Source organism: Thermobia domestica, chromosome 8, assembly GCF_964235325.1.
Source record: "Thermobia domestica chromosome 8, izTheDome1.hap1.1, whole genome shotgun sequence".
NCBI classification, from domain to species: Eukaryota; Metazoa; Arthropoda; class Insecta; order Zygentoma; family Lepismatidae; genus Thermobia; species Thermobia domestica.
The window spans coordinates 132525017-132549189 of NC_137461.1; the positions used below are offsets into that span (position 1 = coordinate 132525017).

The 24173-nt window shown below is 36.0% G+C and overlaps 1 protein-coding gene across 1 annotated transcript in view; it reads left to right on the forward strand.

The window, feature by feature from the left end:
* LOC145693213 (uncharacterized) overlaps nt 1-24173 on the forward strand; it is a 580380-nt gene that overhangs the window by 97745 nt on the left and 458462 nt on the right. The window lies entirely within an intron of this gene.

Genomic DNA, 24173 nt, shown 5'->3' on the forward strand with positions numbered 1-24173 from the left:
TACATTGCGAAGTACGAAGCACATTTTCCTCGGGTAGACGATATTATCGATACCATCAGCTGCGATAGGAGGTGTACGGAGTATCAAAGCAAGGACAGTAACGGTAATACAATATGGAGCTTCAAGTTCGACGAAGAAGTAGTCACAAAATATTTTATATTCACTCTGAAAGCGTATGCAGTCTTCTGGATTTCTCCACAAGAAATGTCTGTGACTGGAATACTTCCTTATGTTAGTATTCGATCTGACTTGAGATCTTTTGTTGAAATACACAGACTGGATGCCAGTGACGACTGTTTCTCTATACACGGCGATGAATCTTCGAACTCATTAATTACAGATGAAGCAGGTGACGAAGTTGAAGAAATTGATGAATTACCGTCGAACAACACATTCTTACACTTTCTTCACACTTCTAACTCTCTTACCACCCTTGATTCAGATGATAGCAGAACTGTAACAACTGAAGGGAGCTCTCTAGAAGATATTCCAGAATCAGAACTAGATGGAATAATCTTCGACACAGATGCAGACACGTCAGAAAATAAGAAGCCATGGTGGAGCTATATTTTCTGCTGCTTCAATGGCTGTTTCTAACCAAGGATTAATGTGTTTTTTTGTATTTGGAGCCTCTATTTCATCTACAGAGCTCAGTTAACAGGGAAGACTTCAGCAACTGACATCTCCAGCTGACACACTAAACTTGAAGCCCCTGAATCGAAAATACCTATATATGCCACTATCTACTCATTTGGTAAACAAGAAGCAAATTTTCATTGTAGATGCAGTGCCTTGGCTCATAATACTGAAGATAATGTTTGGATAGAAAAATAACGAATCTAATTTAAGACATTTCGAATTACATTAAACACTACGAAATAATAATACAAGAAGCAATATAATTAAGATAGACAAGTTGTCAACTATGAAAACGGATCATCGGCTTTCTCCAATGAAATTTTGAATTTTCCTCGATTAACAATTGTTTGAAACAGAAGAGCTTTCCTTATGAATTTGAGTTACCACATGTGGAACAACATTGTATTCCGTCATATTGTATTAAGTGTCCTAATATATTGTAAAGAAGCGCAGCATTATTGCTTCTATTGTTTGTATTTGAAATGTAACTTGTATGTAATTTATGTTTGAAATGTAATTGTAAACAAATTGTTTAAAATAACTGTAAACACATGTGACGATTCATCCGCAATGAGGAAAGCGATTTTGGTTTGGAATAAGCATTTGCTTTGGGAAGTTGAGTGACGATAAAATCACTGCGGAGAAACCAATGGAATTACAGACTGCTGATGCACAGAATGAAGGTTTACAACTTATAATATACGGTACATCTAATCTTTAACTAGGCATGTTTGGACTTTATTGAAAAGAAAAAAAGGAATAAAAATTAATTACAGCCGTTTTCCTAAGATATCTTCTAACAATAGTCTTCGAAAAATTTGTAACTTCTCGCTTTTGAATAGAAACAATAATAAATAACCATCCGTTGTTCAACCTGAGTTATTATTTATATTATTATTTTGAAACCATGAAGATAAAATGCATTTAACTGAAAGTATATAACAGCGGCTCTCAATCTCGGGTACGTGAAACCCTTGGGATACGCGCCGAACCGTACAGTTCACGTTAATTAGTAACGAGAAAAAAATGACAATCTTTGTTTGCAGTGTAAACAATATACACATATATCAAAAAGTCTTAACAAAAGGTACAGAAGATAGGGAATAGAAGAAAAGCATAAAACACTAACTACGAAAGTGCTTAATCAAGTAACTAATTTCTATTCGAAGTTTGCAGAGGAGTTCACAGTAATCAATTTCGTAAGTGAATGAATAATTAGAAAAGGTGGGTGGTAATAGTTTATTGTCTCTTTCACCACTGAGGCTATATCATACGTGGATTTACACCTTAACGTGGAATCCAAATAACATAAATTCTCTGACGATCGAACGCCTATCCATCTCGCCTAAGGCACGTACGCTAACCGTATAACCACGAGGAAGCTCAACAATTAGAAAACAATAAACTTAGAATTTCTGAAGGGACTTTTGTCTAGTTAAGGCATCCACAAAAATCTCGGGGATATCCTGGGATATCGGATTTGATTTTAGCGTCCCGTTCAGCAACCCGGCTCGATGAGGCTTGGAATTATAGCTTAACGTGGAATTCAAGTCATAAAGCCCCCCCCCCCCCGGAAATCAAACCCTAGAATCTTGGAATGTGCATGGAATATCCCATTTTTCCTACTGGATGCCCCATTTTCCCTGTGGATATCTCGGGGTCATCCTGTAAGGAACCTGAAGCGTAACTACTCAAATCACTGTTTTGAATTTTTCTTAATATCAACATTAATGGCATAATTTTGAAATACAATATATATTATAAAATTGAAAGTGACTGTCTCTTGAACCGCCTTACCGATTTCGACCAAATTTCTGACGTAGATGCTATTCTGTTCTGGGAGTGTTTTTAGCTATTCACTTTGACGGTAAAAGTTAGAAGAGGGATGGAGGGGGAGATAGAAAAAATAAATAAAACTTAATAACTCTTGAACCACCAGACGGATCTGGAACAAGTTTTCAAAATAGATGAGGTTCGGGACTGGAATGGATTTTATCATTTCACTTTGACGGAATAATGTAGGGGAGGGGGAAGAGAGGGAATATATAAAAACTAATAAAAATAAAAATAAAAGTGACTAGGTTTGTGACTTAATAACTTTTGAACCATAGAACCGATGTCAATCACATTTTCAACGTAGATGAGGTTCGGAACTGCAAAGTTTTTTATAATTTCACCTTGATGGTAAAACCTAGGGGAGAGGGAGGGAAGGGATATATATATATATAAAGATATATATATATGAAAATAAATAAAACTTAATAACTCTTGAATCACCCAACCGATCTCGATCAAATTTTCAACATATATGAGATTCGGACCTGGGGTGGTTTTTATCATATCATTTTGACAGTAGAACTTTGTGAAGGGGAAGGGGAGGGGTATATATATATATATATATATATATACATATATATATATATATATATATATATATATATATATATATATATATATATATATATATATATATATATATATATATATATAACTTAATAACTGTTGAATCACCCGAAAGAACTTGATCAAATTTTCAACATTGATGAGATTCAGAACAGGAAAGTTATATATATATATATATATATATATATATATATATATATATATATATATATTCTCTTTGATGGTAGAATCTAGAGGTGGGGGAGGAGAGGGGAAGTATATACCAAAAAATAAATAAAACTTAATAAATCTTGAAACACCCAACCGATCACGAATAAATTTTCAACATAGATGATGTTCTGGCCTGGGATGATTTTTATCATTTTACTTTGATGGTGCAACTTAGAGGAGGGGGTGAGGGGATATATATATACATAAAAGTGAACGTGATTGTCTTTCTGACTTCATCACTCTTCAACTACCCGATCGATCTCGGTGAAATTTTCATCATAGGTTTTGTCATATCACTTTGACTGTGCAACTTAGAGGAGGAAGGAAGGAAGGAACATTTATAAATGATTGAAAATGATCGATATTAGTGAGGAATGTATAGTTTTCGGGGTCACTGAGATGCACAGTGACATTTCTGATGCTGATTAAATCCAAATTCAGCCCTGCAACTTGATTGAGGGGAGGAAGGATATATATGTGATCGGAAATGACCAATATCAGTGTCGAGTCCAGGTTTTAGGGGTTGCTGGGATGAACAGTGACTCTTCCGATCCCCTTAACATCCAAATTCAGTCCCGCAACTTGGGGGAGGGAAGAGGGAAATAAATAAACCTGGTCAAAAATGACTCATATTAGTGTCAAATCCATATTAGTTTTCGGGTTTGCTGAGATGAACGGTGACACTTCCGATGCAGTGCCCTGTAACATGGATGAAAGGGAGGGGGACATATATATATATATATATATATATATATATATATATATATATATATATATATATATATATATATATATATAAAACAGTGACACTTTCGTTCGCGTTTAAAACCAAATTTAGCTCCGTTACTCGGGTGAGGGAGAGAATTATAAAAATGATCGAAAATGACCTATATTAGTGTCGAATCCATAAATTTCGGGGCCGCTGAGATGAACTGATCTTTCCGATACCTCTAAAAACGAAAACAGAAGATTTCACGGGTACCAAACACACGAGATAAAGAGTTGTGTATTTAAATTTTCATTTTAACGCAGCGAAGCGGGTAATAGATGCTAGTTCGCTTCTAAAGTTCATTTTCCCACGCTTTCAGAAGCATGTAATTCTGCAAGTAAGCTATTCAGGGGAAATGTATACTGGCATTTGTTTCCTGTTTCTATGAGTAGATTCAGCTTCGAAGCGTTGTTAACGGTGCACATTAACTCTCTCTATGAATATACATAAAATTTAAAACATCAAGGTAGCGATAGAGTGACATTTTTCTCGTTGTGTTCAAAAATACATAAAGAAAACTGAAAATGGGGGACTGGATAGATTGTGAATTAGAATTATGGACACCAGTAAATAACTGGAGCCCCGGTGGCTCAGCGGTAGAGTTCTCATCTGTGCTGCGTGAGGTCTTTGGTTTGATACCAGCTCTGCTAAGTGGGCCTTTTGATAGACAATCACCGCGTGCGTGAGTTTTCTCGGTGGTTGTCCCGTTTCCTTCACTTTCGTTACTCTGCCTATCCTTCTCACCATCACCATCTCTCTTAGTCTCAGTGCATAATCGTGGGACATTAAACTCAATATATACAGGTATTATTCATATATTACACAGATATTTAGGTCTACTAATTATTAATACTCCTTCGAGATCAGATACGTTGACCTACGGTGTATTTGTATTATATATCGAAGTTATTTGGATATGTTTTAGAAATAAAAACAGCGTAATATTCAAAACAATGGTTACTTATTCGCGAAATGTACATAAACAAAACAGTAACAGAGAAAACAATAAACCACTTCTTCTGCTATATAATTCTTGATGTGTTTCTGATGGATGTGAGAACGAAAGTTTCGAGCATATAAACTTCTCTCCTTCATGCCCATATGCAAAAGGGTGTAAATAACAATCTTTGACATCATCCATGACTGCTAATATTCTAGTGTTCTGGCGTTAACCTTGTTTGAAGGTCTGTATAGCTGCCTTGGAAACTTTTCCATCTCGTTCGTCAAGAGCCCAGATAACAAGATTAGTCCTCGCATTGAAGACGGAAAGAGGAGTCACTTAAACCCGTCCCTGCACTCACTCCTTACTACTACCACCGGCATCGCTACTAGTCTGTGCGCAGGAAGGTAATCTCACTCGTTCACAGAAGCACATTAATTCAGGTTATTCTCTTGTTCCACAGATCTCTCGCTTGCTTTCTCTCTATCTAAAGTCAAAAGATCTATGGCAAGAGTAGGGTATACACTTTATGAGCACCGAAGGAATACGCGGAGCTTTTCTTATTTATCTTTCTGAAGTAGTCTGTGTACATTTCTTTTGACCTAGTTTATCAAATTTCGTTCCTAATTCATTCTTATGCATTGCTTATCCTTCTTTATGTTGGACAAAGTATCTTCATGATGATATAAGTGCTCCCATTAAAAGTAATCATCTTCCCTTCATATTATACAGTACATGTATACGTGCTTTAATAAGCAGGAGAAAATAATTTATTATATATAGTAGTATATGTACTCTATAATACGATAATACAGTAACTTTGCTTAATTAAATAACATGAAGACACTAAAAGCAATACCGTAGTTCTTATTAATTTTCTTTTTAGAGTCATATGCGGACGACTTATTTAACCTTGCTTCAAACTCTCTTAAATAGTGATGGAAAATAAATTAATTTTTAAATTTTAATATCTATTGAGCGGTTATGTCTTTTAGGCTAAGGCAGTAGTTCCCAACTTCCCCGCCCTCATCTACGCCTCTCTAAACTCATTTCGCCTCATGCAGAGTCGATTTCACGTTAGATTAGCGTCATACTAAAGGCCTGACTACTGCAGGAAACATACGTTAGTCGAACTCTTTAGTATGGCACTAATCACATGTCAGAACGACTCTCCATAAGGTCCATTGTGTCCATCACTGTGAATTTTTTTCTTGTTTTCGATGAACTTGTTTTATTAGAGCTTGTGAATGCAAGAAATGTATGTGAATAAAATTTAACACATAATAAAAATAAGTAAAAAATACTTAAACCTGAAACATAGTTTAAATAAAATCAAAATTGTATTTTTTAAAATATTTGTGACGTTTGTACCAAGAATGTTTTCAAGAGAACTGCAATATTACAACATTGCTCCATAGGTATGTATGGAGAAGGTGGTGGTGATGCTAACGAGCCTCTTACTTTATGATTTTACAACCCAATCGGGCTTTTCTATTCAAAAAATCATTTATATACTGCTTCGTTATATTGCAAATTTTATGATAACTGTTTCACTTGATGCTATATTAATAGTAAAAACGAATTCTAAGTATGAAAAGCCAATTTACTTGTGAGTTCTTCTAAATCTCTTTTATGTTTTCATAAACATATCCCGATCCCCGTTCAACAACAACAAAAAATGCTTATATATTGCTATCATTTTTAACAGTAAATTGCTACTTTTCATTTTATTAACTGTTTAACATGCCTAAATTCTCGAATTGACCAACAAAAAGCATAATTAAGCTCTGTGATGTGTGCGCCTCATGTTGTATTCATGGAACTAAAGGAAATGGATGATGAATGCACGTAAATGATGAAAGGATTAGTGGGATGAAATTGAGGAATTCGAAGAAAAACACAATAGTACGATCGGCTGCACACTACTTACACCAATTGAGTTGAGTTGATTTTGAGTTTAACGTCCCGTTCAGCAGCGAGGCTATGTGAGACCTGGACCTACTGATTAACGTGGAATTCGAACCACATGAGCTCCCGCCGGGAATCGAACCCTGGTCTCCCACGCCATAGCCACGCCGTATGCTAACCGCTTAGCCACGAATGAGCTCCTACTTACACCAATTGTGGAACTTTTCACAATCATACACGTTCATCAATATTAATTTAAATCGGTTTAACTTATTTTACTTTGAAACCAAATAAATATACAAACTTCTCACTACGTAACGCCAAGAGAGAACTTTATTACAAACGGCTACCAAGACAAGACTGAGAATTTCAGCAAGATGCGTGCAAGGTTGTTTGGAAATGGAGGAAACAACAAGCACATTAGTGTTGCTAACAGCCGCACAAAAAAATTCCATGTGTTCCTAAAGCAGGAGAGATCTTACTTTTGAGATTACCCTCGTATCTATATTAATACTTATACCACCCGCCTGATGTACATACGACATTGGGAAAATATAGAGCATGTAAAGCCTATGTTTAGTATTGCAAGTTTTATGGTATTATTTATGATGTTTGCGATGCTTTTAAGCTTTGTAAATTTAGATTGTTTGAAGAAATGTGCGCCTTAATGTCTGGTGGAAGACACCTCAGCAGCACAACTCACGGATGGACTAAGATGTCACATACTTTGTACACATCCAGCAAACAAACTGGGGTACCCAGATAGTCAGAAGTCAATGTATTGTTGGGCAGATGTATATATATATATATATATATATATATATATATATATATATATATATATATATATATATATATACAGATGGTGATCAGAAAAATGGAAACACCTGAACGAAATTGCAACTTACCAGATTAATATGGTGTCGGGCCACCTTTCGCCTTCAGAACAGCCTAGATGCGACGTGGGATGGAGGCATACAGGTCGTGAATGGTAGCAAGTGGAATTTTACACCATTCCTCGTGCAAGGCATCGGCCAGTTCTGTGAGAGAGGATGGAGGTGGAAATGGTCGCCGGAGTCGTGTTTCCAAGACGGACCACAGATGTTCAATTATATTGAGATCTGGGGATTGGGCGGGCCAGGGGAGGTGTTGAACTTTATCTCGATGTTCCTCAAACCACGCTGCAACAACGCCAGCTGTGTGAATGGGTGCATTATCATCCTGGAAGATTGCGTCATTGTCCGGGAACAACATCCGGACCATAGGATGCAAGTGGTCTCCTAAAATTGCGACATAATCGTTGGCAGTGATTCGTCCGCTAAGTGTGTCCACAGGACCCAATGAAAACCATGATATGGCGGCTCACAGCATCACCGAGCCGCCGCCATGTTTCACAGTTGGGCGGAGACACTGCAGATCATAAGCTTCTTTGGGCGTTCTCCACACATAAATACGGCCCGTGGTTGGGAATAGGGTGAAGGATGACTCATCCGACCATATCACAAGTTTCCAGTCCTCAACGGTTCAAGTTGCATGGCCGCGGCACCATTTGCGGCGTACGAAAGCGTTATGGTCCCTGATGAGCGGTTTGGCCCGTGCAACACGACCCCGTAAGTTCATGTCATGTAATTCGCGGCGGACTGTGATTGTCGAAACATGGTGGGAGAGGTGCTGACTGAGTTCCTCCGTCACTTGCTTCGCAGTGTTACGACGGTTCTGCGTGACAATGCGCTTTAATACCCGGCGTGACCTGTCACTCATGATTTTCTTCCGCCCACTGTTCCGCTTCCCCGATGTGGTTTCCCCGTGTGTTGTGTAGGCCGTCATCACCTTCGACACTGTCCCACGCGACACACCTAACACAGTAGCCACTGCCGTCACACTCACTCCACATAACCGCGCTCCAACAATTTGCCCTCTTTGAAACTCTGAGAGGTCTCCCATTTTACACTACCTCCGTCTGCTGCAGCCACTGGACACTGCTGTTCCACTGCGCCTGACGTAGTATGGAGACGGACCTAACACACCACCACCAGCGGACCGGCGCTGCGGGCGCCACGACACCACTGCCAACCCATACATCTGACGTGTTGCCAACTACAGGTGTTTCCATTTTTCTGATCACCATCTATATATATATATATATATATATAGAGAGAGAGAGAGAGAACAGACAATTGTAAATTATTTTTTTCTTTACGAATTCAAACCGGGATATTTGCACAGCAAGCCACAACAATATTGACAGTGTTTTTAGGACAGCAAGGCAAACGAACGTACCATTCGCCGTTGGTTTGCCACATTTCGTTCCAGTGATATAGCTTCGTAAAATGAGTCCAATGGGCATCGATCAACATCCTGTCCAAATGAGCATCTATGCATAAATACATATACTATATCGTTTGATTGTCCCTTTATTCTTAACCGTTTTCTCAATCTGTGCCTTTACCTATACTCTTAACATTCGTAACAAATTCTACTATAATTACTGATCTGTGATTCATTTCTACACTCTAATTGTAATTTTTAAGATCCAACTAATCTATCTTCATAAATCTGGATTTGCAATGTTAAATTATAATGAATCGCAAATCAATCTCATGTTGTTTACACAGTCTAACGTCAATGTTACGTAACAATAGTCAGTGCCATTTATACACATTTTGTGCCATCTTCCCAACATAAGGAACATCGTGAAAGCGAATCATCGGAAAGGTGTTCGTTCCATTGCAGACAAGTTAGGCATATACCATACCACTACATTCGACAGCTCCGTGACATCAGTTAAGTTGAAAAAGTTGGACTGATTGACACCACATAAGTAGACACCAGTTAACAAGGCTCACCGTTCGGTCGTGTGTAGTTCTCTGAGAGTAAGGAATAAAATCGGAGTAGTTTCCTGCATCAGATTGTTACTTTAAATGAACAATAAATCCAGCTATTACAATCATATATTGTAAGGTTTGTTGTTGGATCTTGATCGAAGTTGAGAATTGCCTCTAAAACTTCTTCTAGAAAATGTTGTTACTGCAATGATGATTTGAAATTTCTCCGCTCAGGCTAAGTCATCCCTATGGATTGATATAGTGCTCAACTCCAGGAAATCTTAACCAATCTTTTTTTCCACAAATATCCAGAAATTTTCAAAAGACATGATGCACGCACACATGTAGTTCAAAGTACATTTCAAACTCTCCATGAGTATGAAACTCTACCTCATTCAGCATATTCTCCTGAAACGTGCGGTTAAGAATTTCTTCAAATCGAAGATTCCACATTTACTTCGCTATGAAATCCATTCGTTGGTTGAGTGATGACAAAAGCGTATAGTAGCAGACTGCAACTATTTTGAATAACCAAGTATTGTGGTTTTCATATTTTAGCCCCTGGAAATGACGTGCTTGGAGCGAACATTTTCTCTCGTACAAACCTAATAGTTACTGTTTAAATATATTTTAGAATAATATTCGTAAAATGATCGATTATTTGTAAGAAGGAAAATTCTTCCTCGTTTGGATAGATTTACTTAGTTATTCCTTTTCTATTAAATATATTATATGAATTCCGTTGTAATTTCAGACGTGGTTGTTGACTTATATTCAAATTGAATACACCTGCTAGATATATGTTGATCATTACGTGAATTCTTAAAGCATTTAATTTATTGATGGATAAATGCCAGTCCGCGAATTTTTAAAATATGGTCTATGAACCAAATTTTTGCGATTTGTTCCTCTTTTTTAATTCCATGCGTAACAGGAAGAGTGTAGCTGGCCATCATAATATACTGAATTGGGACTGGAATTTAACTATAAAAATCTTGTATTGAACTGTTGGGTTATCAAGCCCCTTTTGCAAGGTAAGGCCATTGGTGCCGGGCTGATTAAAACAAAAATGCAGATTTCATAGGGTCACTTTTAAATGTTCGTAGCTCAGGCCCTAATTGAGCTACAGTATATACCTAAAACAATAAGCAACTTATCAAGAATAAAATAAAATGTATGACCAACGCAAATTGAGCGAACCGTCGACTGACGGTGGGAAGAAAAATGGTAAATGTGTCACACGTAGTTCTTGTTTTGTCCTGGCAAGTAGTATTCTGTAAAGAGCCACCACTGACTTAGACGCTTACACTGTCTCTTCGGTTGGAAGATATTTTACACATAAACTATAGTACTCACGTATTCATAGCATATATTAAAAACAGCATTTTAGTCCTTCTTTGGTCAACAAGGTGAGATTGTAATGTTTTCAAGATGGCGTATTATAGGAAGAGCATTAATTCGAGTTGATTTTGAGTTTAATGTCCCTTTCAGCAGCGAGGCCATATGAGACGGGACCTACTGATTAAAGTGGAATCCGAACCACATGAGCTCTCGCCGGAAATCGAAATCGGATCTCCCACGCCAAAGATACGAACGCTAACCGCTTAGCCACGAAGGAGCTCCAAGATAATAAATTCGAATGCACAGTTAACAAGTTCCAGAATAGAGTTTAATGTGGTATGCAAGTTGTAAGGAAATCGATAGGGCTACATTCCATGTATTAAACATGAACAATCAGGAGTTCCATAGTTTTAGAGAGGATATCGGCTTGAAATTATCAAATAGTTCAAAACTAACACACTAAAAAATTAAGTCTATTGATTACTTTGTCTTTTGAGAAGGTAAAGTTTCGAGTAATTATTTTGAAGCATATATAACTGCTAAATATTTTGCACTTAAACTAGAATTTTATATAGATGTTAATATTGTTAAGTTATGGATTGGGAATTGAACTTCTCATCCTTAGACACGTAGATCAATGATTATGGCTTGTACTCTAGAATTATGGATCTTAAGCTGCAGAATGTCAGCCTTGTTTTTTAAAAGACATCATTCTCCCTGAAATTGAAGGGACTTTTAATTAGAAGGAACTTATTTTAACTAAATGTAAGTATCAGTTCATTTAATATTATGATACCATTATATAGACAAGATGGACTTTACCTTAGTAAATGTGGAGACTTATCTGTTTTAGTTTAAAGAGGTTGATGTTTTCTGAAGTGTATCTTATGGCTGAGAGCAAACATAGACAGGTCATAAATTGCCAATGAAACTATAATTTTATACTACACATTAGTTTGTTTAGCTTACCAAACTTCAGCATTTTTTGCTAGATAATATTCATGAAATTTAATCAATCTTATAAACAAAATGTAACATGATATAGCTATTTAAGTGGATAGATTCGCAAAGCCATTATTTTACAATAAAGTAAATTAAATAAGAACTTGGCTTAGGTGAATTAGTCTGATTTTTAGCGCTTTTTTAAAGTCGGCTAGTATTTTTTAAGAGTTCAATTTATTTTTCCACTTTTGTTCTTCTAGTAATGGAGGAAAAAACTTAAAGATAGAACACTAACTTCTTGGGAAGTGAGTCGTCCTACGAAACGTTCCTGAAGAAATATATACTCAAGTCGGCCTACAAGTTAAGAAATTTACATGAACGTCCACCCAATTATGGTATTTACACTGCCGATCGTTCATGTGTTTCCAGACCTACCTACAGGAACTTCAATCAGGTCCTGTTTAAATTTACATGGGATCCCCAAGCAGAATACTCTTTCAAACAAAAGGTAAATAATCAAAATTGGTGAACCTCCGTCGAATTTATGCATCAGCATGTCCATAGTATAAGTATATATGCACATACAATTCAAATAAAAACCTTCTTTTAGAAATTGGTTAAAAATTAAAATTAAAAAGATTTAAATTAAACAACAAATTCAAAAATTTCTAGTTGTAAATATGCATATATTGAGGGAGAAAATATTCGAGGACGTAGCATTTCTCTAAAACTATGAAATTGACATGGCTATCATCAATGGAAAAAACAGTATAATGATTAGAAAAAGTTATAAAATTAATATCCTTGGCTATATTATCATAGATACGATCGGAAAACGTCTTCAGAGATCTCTGTTTCTTATCAAGTAAACTAAGCCAGCTAAGGCCAACATCACATCTCTAATGATAATCCAGTTGTAAATATTCAACTATATTCTACAATAATATTTTACAACAGACCAAAAACCGATATTCAAAAATTTTTACTACTACTCTTTGTTGCAACAGCATCAAATATGCTTTAAGAGGCAGATTTTGACTAACAACTTGCACTGTTTGGAATTATATAACTAACTGCAAAGTTGACTGAATCTGTCATATATTTTAAAAGTGCATTAATTCAACTTAAGAATAAAGATACACTACAATAGGGTAGTGATTAAGAGAATCTAACACCAAACCTGATAAAAATATATTATAATTCAAGAATCTTAAAACTTCAACCTACGCTACGCGTGATACGATACTTTATGATCTACTACCTGACACGATAGACTTCCAAAATGTATTTTTTACTTAAAACTATTTATTATTAAAAATAAAGGATTGATTTAAAAAAGAACTTAACAAAATTAATCAAGAAATTAAAGAACAAATTCTAATCTTCCGAAAATATCAAATGTTTACTTTCTGCAAGTAACTGAGTGATTTATATACAAAGATAAGGCTTCTGCCAGTTTTCTGAAACGAAATACGTCATTACTAAAAACACTGTATCCATAGTTCCAAATGAAATAGATCGAATACAGCTACCTACCGTTCAGTTAGTCTCATTACAAGCTACGTATGTATCCACTTGCTGAAAACTTTTACACGATATTGTTGGTAGATATAATAAATAAAATATTTTCGTTCTATTGAACTTAACAACGTATTTTCAAAGATACTTGAGAAAATATAAACTGCCTACCCAAATATTCCCAATAAAGTAACCAATTATTTCCTCAACAAGCTGGATACGGGCCGCAATATTCTACTATAGTTCAACTATTGTAAATCTTTAAATATTAACAAAAGAAATTAAACGATTTTCGTAATGGTGGTACAGATTTCAAGGAAGGTATTTTTGACTTCTATAACTTCTGTACTGGCACAGAGCCACGAAAATATCCTTGGGGAACAACCTCTGATGCCATACACATTTACAGACGAGTGTCATAAGAATTAACAATCACTTCATTTCTATACGTCAACAGTACTTCAATACATCATGATCGTTTCATCAAATGAAAGTCTTAGCAGATTACAGATTACATCACCAAAATCCACAAGTTATATATATATACTGCCAAGACTAAGAAACCAAGCAGTCAAATTCTAAACTGGAGTCAAATATAGAAACTGAACTCGTTAAAAACTCAAATTTTGTTGTCATTATTTTTCATTGCATGGTAAAATCAGGCACAAATGCAAAAAAACATACCAACATTCAGAATGAACTATTAGGATCAGTACCTTTGCTATAGCACGGCCAACAAGAGATGGTCTCTGACGTTTCTTACCACATGCGGTGGGACATTGCAGCCCCTACTTTGATACCAGTGTTACCAACCACGATCACTCTGTCTTATACCATTAATTAAATTGCCACTACAGTTGCACCGAAAAAAACCTTGACACGCGAGTAGTGGCAATGTCACTGCGAGTTGTCAGAGACGTTCTCTTACTGGACGCACTATAAATATTTGGAATAACTGTACAGAATACTAAATATCCTAATACAAATCAAAGAAGTGAAACACAAAGCTATAAAAATAATTCTGGTACTCACTAATATTTGCAACAATACACTTCTAAACATATGAAAAAGAGTTGGCATCCACAAAATGGCGATCAACAAACAGATCACGTCTTATTTACCATTCCAATTTAAAGATTCTGACTACGAAAAGTGCTCGATCATTTCAAGAATTAAATCTAATATCTACATGAAAAAAATCAATCACAAACCTATTTAGACCAAGGGCCAAGGGGGTGATAACTCCCCCCCTAGGAAAGTTCCCTGTTGCTACTATATTAGAAATGTTCCTTAAGGTTCTTAGAATCAAAAAATAGTTGTTGGTCAAAATATAAGTGCAACACTTGGGTCCTGGGGGCCCTTAACCCTTTAGTCCTCGTGTATATTTACAGACATCTATGGGATCTCTTTAGTGTGTAGCTCAGTGAGTTAGTGCAACACCGAAACAAGTTATACCTCGATCGATTTGTAAGATTGTAATCTTTCAGTTTAAGTAATGAACGGGACATTTCTGTGTGCAAAGGAAAACTAATTGAGGGATGTTTAAGAAATTTTCCCTTAAAAAGTCCCTTCTTGAGATTCTTTTAGTTATTACATGGCAACACTGCAAAATATGTGAATAATAAAATGTATTTACGTGTACTATTTTATGTTCAACTTAAACTGAAAATTTCATCTTGATCCATTAAGTAGCAACAGAGGATTTTTTTAAATAGTTATCACAGAGTTCATAATAATAGATTTTCATAGAAGTACGAATACAACTTTCTGTCAATGTTCCGACCGTCAGTGCAACACTGGAACAAATTATATCTCGATCGATTTGTAAGAGTGTACGGTTTCAGTTTGCGTAACGAACGAGACATTTCTGTGTACAAAGGAAAACTAATTGAGGAATATTTAAGAAAATTTCCCTTAAAATGTCCCTTCTCGCGATTCGTTTTGTTATTACATGACAACACTGCAAAATAGGTGAAAATTATACTGTGAAGAGACGAAATATGTGACACTGCAAAACTGCACAGCTTAACATCAATTTGCATCCAAATTCCTACAGAATACGACACAGAAAACTCCGTCTATCACTGGGACCACCAAAGTTTCACAAAATTACCACGATTGCTAAGTCAGTCTGCTGAATCATGTGTAGCGGAAAATTGTACACTCTTAGTGGATACGTCACCATATTTGGAGAGTACTGCTATACGGCAGTATGTAGCAGACATCCTGTTTAACGAGAAGCAGTGCGTATTTGGCCAGAAATAGAGCTAAAATGGAAATCACGAAGAAAGGGAAAGGGTGTTTCATGGGAAACTCTAGTGACATGTGTCACTATAATAGCTGAACTTATCATTAAAGAAACACCTATTCGATAGGAAGATGAATCACTACTGTTACAGATTCAAGAAGTGGATTTTATAGCAGCCGAAATGGAGTACAACAACTTGTACCTGATCGTCGAGCTGAAATTCTTCATGGAAGAAACGTATCTAAAGGTAAATTAATTGAAGGCGCAGTGTGTGCAGGTATGACAGTAAGTGTTTTGGTTATTGAAACAAATTTACTGTTAATGTGAGCTGTTCTTAATCACCACCAACAGGTGTAAGTTCCTTCGTGGCCGCCCATGGCGGGAATGCTAGGTTTCAAGAGCTCAGATTCACCTAATCTCTCATACAGTTTATATTTACCCTTTTAACTGGAAGTGATATGCAAATCCTCTGAAATTATCACATGAAAAGGAGGAGAACACAGACTGATGGCTGGAGGTCATCACCGTTTTCGACAACACAATCATATATTACTGTTTCTAATCTAAATATTTGTGAATATCAAGATGAATGGCCCGTACGGTTATTAATTCTGTTATTAATTATTAATTCTGTTCTGCTTGTGAGATATCTGACTGCTATACCTAGGAGCATCTGTTTTGACATTAACCATGGTACACCTGAAGCAGCTGAACAAACATCTTTGATTTAAAATTTGGCGACACGGGTTTTCCGAAGACTTGGGCCTGTGTTACTTGCACCTAAAAGGATAGATATAAACTAAGAAAGGAGATGTAAGTCTAAACTCTTGGCATGTAGCAATTTTGCCGTGGACAGCCTCGAAAGGTTTGACGCTTGTCGATGGTGATTAATAAAAGCTCGCAGTAACAATAAATCTGCTTCAGTAACTAAAACACTTACTGACATACTTTAGGTATGTTTCTTCCATGAATAATTTCAGCTCGACGATCTGGTACAAGTTGTTGTACCCCATTTCGGCTGCTATGGAATCCACTTCTTGAATCTGTAACAGTAGTGATTCATCTTCCTATCGAATAGGTGTTTCTTTAATGATAAGTTCAGCTATTATAGTGACACATGTCACTAGAGTTTTCCATGAAACATCTTTCCCCTTTCTTCGTGATCTCCATTTTAGCTCTATTTCTGGCCAAATACGCACTGCTCCTCGTTAAACAGGATGTCTGCTACATACTGCCGTATAGCAGTACTCTCCAAATATGGTGACGTATCCACTAAGAGTGTACAATTTTCCGCCACACATAATTCAGCAGACTGAGTTAGCAATCGTGGTAATTTTGTGAAACTTTGGTAGTCCCAGTGATAGACGGAGTTTTCTGTGTCGTATTCTGTAGGAATTTGGATGCAAATTGATGTTAAGCGGTGCAGTTTTGCAGTGTCAGTCTCTTGCCGCAGTACTTTGACTTGAAAGTTTTTATGGAAGTTTTTTTAAATGAAATTTGTCGTCGTCATGTGAGTTTCGCTTTATGAGTAGCATATTACACAGAATTTTCGATTTTTCATAACTTTCATCCCTTTTCTTGTTGCAATTGTCGTCTGTCTGACTGGCTTTTCTTTGTTTGTCAATCTTCTCCAAAATACCTGAGAACACCTGGATTTCAGGGCGAATGTGCCACTATTGTCAACTTACAGATAGACACGAACACAAAGAATATAACAAATTGTTTAATATTACGGCAATTAAAAAACTACATATTACATACTATATTAAGTGCGATTATCTGTGTACATATGTAATAAGAATACATGCCCTACGCAATAACTTCGAGAGTTCTTTGATAACTTCACATACCAACAAACATGTTTGGAAGTGTATTCATTGTAGAATACCAAAACAACAAGTATTTTCAAAGGAACATAATGGAACCTCACAACAGTATAATTATTGTTTTGAAATATTCTCTTTTATACCATGGACCAATAAACCATAAAACCTTCCCAGGGGATTTCTCGATACTTGGAATCTGTCAAAATATAATGAATGAGAAAATCAACTAGAATAATTTGTATCACTTGTTTTCTATAGAAAAATAAAACGGAACATTGACAAAAAGTCATACTCTTACTTCCATGCAAATCAATTATTATGAATCCTGTGAAGACTATAAAATACATATTTCCTCCGCTGCTATCTGATGGATCAAAACGAAAGTTTCAGTTTCAGTTGAACATAAAATAAAACACATAAATACATTTTATTATTCACGTAGTTTGCAGTGTTGCCAGGTAATAACTGTAGATTGACACAAAGTCATACCCGTACTTCCTTGAAAATCAATTATTATGAACCCTGTGAAGACTATAAAATATATATTTCCTCTGCTGCTATTTGATGGATCAAGACGAAATTTTCAGTTTAAGTTTAACATAAAACAGAACACCTAAATACATTTTATTATTCATCTATTTTGCACTGTTGCCACGTAATAACTAAAAGTCGCGAGAAGGGACTTTTTAAGGGAAATTTTCTTAAATATCCCTCAATTATTTTTTCTTCTGTACGCAGAAATGTCTCGTTCGTTACGCAAACTGAAAGCATACTCTTGGTATAACTTGTTTCAGTATCGAGGTATAACTTGTTCCAGTGTTTCACTGATGGTCGGAACATTGACTGAAAGTCGTACTTCTATGAAAGTCTATTATTATGAACTCTGTGAAAACTATAAAAAAATATTTCCTCTGCTGCTACTTGGTGGATCAAGATGAAATTTTCAGTTTAAGTTGAATATAAAATATGACATTTTATTATTGAATATACATTTTATTATTCACTTAGTTTGCAGTGTTGCCATGTAATAACTAAAAGAGTCGCTAGAAGGGTCATTTTTAAGGAAAATTTTCTTAAATATCCCTCAATTAGTTTTCCTTTGTACACAGAAATGTCCCGTTCATTACGTAAACTGAAATCCAACAATTTTACAAATCGATCGAGATATAACTTGTTTCGATGTTGCACTAACGGTCTGATCTGCGTTCATTTAACCCTTTCCCACCCAGTGGTTTCAGTGTGAAACCACAGTTTTACTCTTTTCTCCGTGCTGCCTAGTGGATTTAGAAGGAAACCATCTGTTAGTATGAATTTTGCATGCCATCTCAGGACAGGAGTTTAAATTATTTCCAGGATTTTCATTCGCGCTGAAACTGTATAGCCAATTGACTTTGAAAATGTGTTGTTTTCTTTCTCTTCATAAATTCATTCTTTGGGAAATAAAGGGTTAAAGAGATCCCATCGATGTCTGTGAATATACACGGGTGCTAAAGGGTTAAGGGGCCCAGGATCCAGGTGTTACACTTATATGTTGACCAACAACTATTTTTGTTATTCTAAGGACCTTAAGGAACACTTCTAATATAGTTGCAAAAGTTCTCTAGGGGGGAGTTATCACGCCCTTGGCCTTTGGTCTAATTGGAAAAATTGTTATTCATTAATTTAAACCAGCGCTATATCTCGAAGTCTTTAACAATAAAACTTTTATGTAACATTAATTGTAACAATAATTGAGACAAACCTTCCTCAATGCCACCCATGACTTTCTTCCATCCCTTCCCTCCACATGTTAAAAAATATGCAAACATGAGAGTAATTAATCTAAAATTTTCTCCATTATGGAACCTTCGAACTCGTACAATTATAACTAAATTTACATTAGAATCTTTAATTAATCGTCATACGTCTTTATGTCATTCTTTCCCTCCTCGTACACACATGAAAAGAAACGATATTTATATGACATTGGGGAATAATGTCGCTTTGTATTGACTCCTTTTTCAACTGCTTCTAGAGTGTCGCATCATCTCCTTTTCCATACATTTCTTTCATCTCTATGGACAAAATTGAATTTCTTACTACACAAGATAGTATTATTTTCTTTGATTGGAGACTAAACGTGGGTTTTAGGTTTGAAAGATCTCGTAACTTTTCGTTGTAAAATACGAATGCAAACATCTTACATTGTAAAATTTTAATGGATTTGCAGTTTTACGAAAGGGAAGTACTGCAAACAACAACGTTAAAAATGCAATATAATTTTCACTAAAATCATCATTGAACTTGGTTAGTGCTAGTATTACAATCTTTATGTTAAATTCTTCCATCTACATTTTGCTTAGTTGGCTTATTTAAGGCCGCCTTTAAGCACCACATGTTAAACACAAAATTCCCTCAGCATTAAATGTCCTTCCTTGTCTTCTTTGTTTTTTGCCTCAACATAAATCTTTGCTATACTACGCTTTGTATTCTCTTAGGCAGACCTGTCAATAAACTTATAGTTTATTAGATTCTGTGGAGGAGAACGAGGCCTTTGTCCGCTGCTCAAGTCGATGGTATGTATGTTGTTTAATGGATATCAAAATCTGAAGGTCAAACATCACTGATGCGATGTAATGTGATGTTTATAAAAGTTTTGTGAAAACTGCCATATGACGACAAAGCTGTTCGTAAAACTAGAGATTTAAAATTCAAATACGGTAGCTCTGTATCATAAAGTTTGCACGCATTATGCAGTCTGCGTTCTCAAGAGCGAAACTTGCAGCTGCTGGTGGTAACTTTCCGTCTTCCTGATGCGTGACATAACGTCAGAATGTTTTACTTTTTTCTTTCTTTTTTTTTCTTTTGCTCTTTCACCCGTTTGCCATTTCTCCAAGCGACCAATATAGACTTTTATCTCGCTCATTTTGTATTCATTTTTAAAAGCCTTAGTGTAGCGTTCGGTCAAGGCTATGGCGTGATTGTTGCTATCTTAAGTGTTGGTTCATACCATTTCAATGTTTATCCATTTGCAAAGTTATAATTCATACTGCTGCAGTTCTTCCTTGTTTACATGGACAAGATCGTTTATTTTTCTGCTGTAAAGAAATATCGCAAATGACAAATACAATACAGTATTTTATAGTTGTATTTAGTGGGAAAAGTGGTGAAAAAGCGTTTCTTCTTAAATAAGTCTACATTAAGGTAGAAATGTTAATGCTGCATTAAGTCATCAGTCAATGATTAAAGGTTTCTTTTAAAAGGGAATTCAATACTTTTCATGTTCTCCTTCTTTAAAAAAACATGCTCCTTTCGTTGCTCCAGTCGGCTCTTGAAAGCTAGATATTATGAGGAATACATAAGGTTTAATCTTGTACGATGGTCTACGCATCCGCCAATTGGATTGGATTCAATTCACGGCAGTAGTTCGAAACTCACTCTAAAATAATAGGTTCTATCCTTCATAAACTTGTGATTCCACTGTTTTCTGTTCTACTTTCCAAAAAGTAACATATTATATTAAAAAAAAGTAATAGTAGGTCGTTACCTAGAACAAAAGAAATGTGTATCGTAATCATCTTTTCAAAGTTCAACTTTACTTTTGGCAATCGTCATTTTGGTTAATTCCTTTTATGATAAGCATCTGCAAATGTAGCTTTGAGCTTCATTCACTTAAACAATTGTCTTTTAAAAAACTCTCAGAATGATGTAGTGGTCTATATCGTAGTTCATTTATCACTAAAACTACCAGGAAATTAATTATACAAGAACTACCAAAGGGGTCATTTTGACTTCTTATATTTTAAAGGTTTTTTAGGTTGGAATTTAGCGATCCTTTGCCAACCTAGACTTAATGTGACTGGATATAAAAATTAATACGCTTTAAAAGCCACATTAGCTTCAACCAGTGGCGAATCTAGCCCGGGGCTGAGGTGCTTAGGCTCCCCTCAAAATAATTTTAGCTATTATTTTATTTTTGAAAGTTTATAGTAAACTCATGTTATACCTATCATAGTCATAGGTAGTCATGATATATATAGTTTTTACGTTCTAGATACGGCCCTCCTTTCAACCAGATATCAAACCCTTCCATAACCAAGGCAGTTGAACTATGTGTATATAGGGGAGAGTTGCCTAGTTTGAACCAGTTACCACTATTTACCCTATAAACTAGACAATACACAATTAAATAAGAGAATGATGTTTTAATTTCAAAATATATTGTATCTGCTTTAAAATGATGTGCATACTGTAACAAAAAACTCATTATTGACATATTTATTACAAAAAAATTAAATTATTGACATCGGTCCATTTAAGGAAACTAGTTTCCTACGTTGAACCACGCGTTTCTTAGAATGGACCTCGCAGAAACTTTAACGAATAAAATAAATTTACTCTCAAACAAGAAAGAAAATACTTGACAATTCAAACGCAGAAGTACTTGCGCAATTAATATAAATGTTAGGATAAATTTATTACTTTTACAGAACCCTTACGTAATGAAGAAATAAAAAAAAAATGAAAATAATATTCACTACTCAATTACGAAACTGAAATAGGTCTTAACACAATTTGCTATTGTGTGCAAAATGAAAAGTTGCATCTGCTTTGCGTATTTAAGAAGTGGGAGGAACGTTACATGTTGAACAATAGTATATTTTTTTACTTGGTTTCACCTTTGCACAACGAGTGTGGACCCAACGGCGGCATTTCAAGCACTGAATCATATCTTCTTGCCTGTTTTTCTTACACAGGGAGCAAAACCAACTGGTTTGCTTCTCATTGATTCGAAACAACTGCTTCTTCCTCTGGATCATCTTATTTCTTCTCGTGGCTGAATGTTCAAGCTCTAGTTTGTAAGCACTACTTGTGATTACAACAGCCTTCTGTGCTTTACTTTGGGCTCTTCGCGATCCGGCTGGTCCTGGTTGATCTATTGCTTTTGGTAAAGGGGATATCTGTAATAAGGTCTTTTTGAAGTTCTTTAGTTTCTTGGTAGGTGGTACATAATCCTTGTCATGATCACTATCGTCCTCTGATTCGAGCTCTGACTCTAGACTTCGCATGGTTGATAACTTGCTTTGTTGTTTTGTACGATCTTCTTTGGGAAACCCACATCCTGGTTGAGAACTGCCATCAGAATAGAAAGTATTGGATGGAGCAAATAGATGGTCTGCAAAAACGTGACGATTAACCGGCCAAATCCCCGCTGCACGAAATGCACTGTGGGCATTAGCGACTGTAGCTGCTCTGCCGTATGCTTCATTCAAAAGAGCTGGGATATTTGATTGTTTGATTTGATGTCCTTTGTAGGTGTTTAAGAACTTTTGTTGAGCTTGGACGAAATACGTCTGCAAAGGTCCAAAGAATGCAACATCAAGTGGTTGCAAACGGTGTGTAGTGTGACCAGGTAGCTGCAGTAAAATAATGCCGTTATCTCTTGCAAATTCCCAAGCCGCTAGGTTCTTGCTTTGTGTGGTATGTCCATCAAGCAAAAGAAGAACTTTATTTTCTTTATTGCAGTTTGTATTCTTTCTAAAATGTTCAAGCCATACCACAAACAAATCAGAGTTTATGTATCCTGTATCCGAAATCTTGACAATGCTTCCTGCAGGGGCATCAATCTCAAAATCACTATTCCACTTTTTGGCTTTAAATATTATCATGGGGGGTATATAGACACCTGCCGCACTCACTGCACATACCATTGTAGTATTCACTCCGCGCTCTTCACTTGTAACAGCACCTACCTGACGTTTTCCTTTTTTAGCAACTATTTTCGGTAGATATTTCTGGACAGTAGTGAATCCTGATTCATCCACGTTGTAAATTCTCTCTGCTGTGATTTGGAATTGGTCCACATTGCGTTCCAAAAGATCAAAAAAATGTCCTACATTTTCTCTGTTAAATCCCTTTGTTCTTTGTAATGAGGTAGCTTCTGGTCGACGCACAGAAAGTTCAGGATTTCTCTTCATAAATGCATAGAACCACTTTTTTCCAGCCAAACCTTTCTCCCGATTGAACGTGTGAGAAACACCACATTTTTCTGCTAAGTCAAACGCTAATCGCCGAACTTCTGCAATCGTCAGTCCAAAAAAACACTCTTCTAATGCTATCATGTGCTTCGCAAGAGTCCTCTCCATGTCTGGGTTGAAGGTAGCCTGCCTTCCTAGTCCCTTGGTTCCATTAACGATACTATTTTCCTGAAGAGCATGCCGTCTAATCGTTGCTTTAGGAACTCCATATACTCTGCTGCATTCATTTAAACCATAATCTCCATTTCGATAAGCAGCAATGGCCATTTGTAATTCCTCTTCCGTCCATTGGCCATATTGTCCTCTTTGGGCCATTCTTGAGCTGAAATAATGGAGAAACACGTCTTTAATATATTTGCAGTTACCCAAGGTAATACAATTTATTAAAAATTATTCTTAGACTCTAAACGAAATTATTTTAAAATGGTTGCCTGCAATGAACCGGTCCAATCCAGGCAACACACGCTGGTTCAAACTGGGCAACTGCTACCTTGAAACAAAAAGACGTGTTCTCCAATTTTCTATTACATTGAAATATTAAAGCACATGCATTACGTTGTAGTTAAAACAACACATTTGACGCGTGT